Here is a 2,064-nt window from a genome sequence, read left to right as displayed (position 1 = left end):
TTGGAGGCCATGGCGGTCCTTCTAACACTGAAGAAACTCTCCCCGCCTCCCTCGATCCATATTCGTCTAACCCTAGACAACTCGGTGGTAGTTCGATGTCTCAATTGCCAAGGCTCGAGATCGCCCCAGATAAATCAGGTGCTTCTAACAATCTTCCGTCTGGCAGAGAGGAAGAAGTGGCACCTATCTGCAGTTCACCTACAAGGATTCCGCAACGTGACGGCGGACGCTCTATCCCGGACAAGCCCGATAGAGTCGGAATGGTCTCTAGACGCAAGATCATTCTCCTTCATCTCCCACCAAGTCCCGGAACTTCAGATCGATCTCTTCGCAACGAGCGACAACAATCAACTTCCTCGTTAAGTGGCCCCGTACGAGGACCCCAAGGCAGAGGCGGTGGACACCATGTCCCTGGATTGGAACAGATGGTCCAAGATCTACCTGTTCCCTTCCACCAACCTTCTGCTGAAAGTCCTCTCCAAGCTGAGAACCTTCAAAGGGACAGCGGCCCTAGTGGCTCCCAAGTGGCCCCGGAGCAACTGGTACCCCCCTGGTCCTGGAGCTGCAGCCCACGCTGATCCCTCTCCCGGGCCCAGTTCTCTCCCAACAAGTACAGAAGTCGTCTGTCTTCGCTTCATCATCGAAAATCAAGGACCTTCATCTCATGATTTTCTCTCCCTAGCCGCGAAGAAGAGGTTTGGGATCTCGAAGAAAAGTCTAGACTTCCTCGAGGAATATAAGACCGAATCCACAAGACGGCAATACGAATAATCTTGGAGAAAATGGGTCTCATTCGTCAAGGCAAAAATCCTACGAAAATCACCATTGATTTTTGCATGTCCTTCTTTATTCACCTTCATGGACAGGGATTAGCAGCCAATACGATTTCTACTTGCAAATCGGCCTTGACTAGACCACTGTTGTATGCCTTCCAAATTGATCTGTCCAGCTACATCTTCAATAAACTGCCGAAAGCATGCGCTCGTCTACGCCCAGCACCCCCACCGAAACCGATCTCCTGGTCATTGGACAAGGTGCTCCATTTCGCCTCCAACTTGGATAATGATTCATGCCCTCTCAAGGATCTGACTCAGAAAGTTATATTTCTCTTTGCTCTTGCTTCAGGAGCCCGAGTCAGCGAAATAGTGGCATTATCAAGAGAAGAGGGTCATATCCTGTTTACTGATTCAGGAGACCCTACCCTCTCCCCGGATCCGACGTTTCTCGCCAAAAACGAATTACCCACCAAAAGATGAGGCCCTTGGAGAATATGCCCCCAGAAGGAAGATACCTCTCTATGCCCAGTAGAGAGCCTCAAGGTCTATCTTCGCAGAACTTCGAACTTTGGTGGAGGCCAACTCTTCAAAGGAGAAACATCGGGCAGCGACCTGTCACTGAAACAACTAAGAGCGAAAATCACCTACTTCATTTGCAGAGCGGATCCTGACAGTACACCCGCTGGTCACGATCCTAGAAAAGTTGCATCGTCTCTGAATTTCTTTCAGAGTATGGACTTCGAAAGCCATAAAAATTTCACAGGCTGGAAGTCCTCGCGTGTTTTCTTCAAACATTATGCGAAACAAGTGCACGAAGTCAAACATTTTGTGGTAGCCGCAGGTAGTGTTATGAAACCTGCACCTAACTCTGCATAGAACAGCGAGTTACTTGGGACTCTAACTCTTCGGGTGCCTATGTTGACCCTCGAGCGATACGTAGTGATGTCGAAAACACTTAGTGCTTTCTTATAACTGTTCTTATCCCAGGTGAAATGTCATAGTCGTCACACGAGTGCCGCATGCCTAGAGCATGATGTGTTTTAATTAAAGACTGACGTTCCTCGAGAACGAGTGCCTACTAATAAATTTGAAATTCCCTTTCAGATTCAAGAGCAAGTCTTTATTACTATGTACATTATAATTTGTCGTAAATTAACTTTACTTATTATTGCAATTCATTTATTTTTTCTGCAATTGTGAAATAAAATTCTTATTTTATTACTTGTGCGTCTCAATCCGCTCCTACTTATACTATGAAATACATATCTGTCATAGTTTTATTATCCCC

The sequence above is a fragment of the Palaemon carinicauda genome, chromosome 13 (genome assembly GCF_036898095.1).
Source record: "Palaemon carinicauda isolate YSFRI2023 chromosome 13, ASM3689809v2, whole genome shotgun sequence".
In the NCBI taxonomy this organism is placed as follows: domain Eukaryota; kingdom Metazoa; phylum Arthropoda; class Malacostraca; order Decapoda; family Palaemonidae; genus Palaemon; species Palaemon carinicauda.
Note: the sequence above shows the minus strand (reverse complement) of the source record.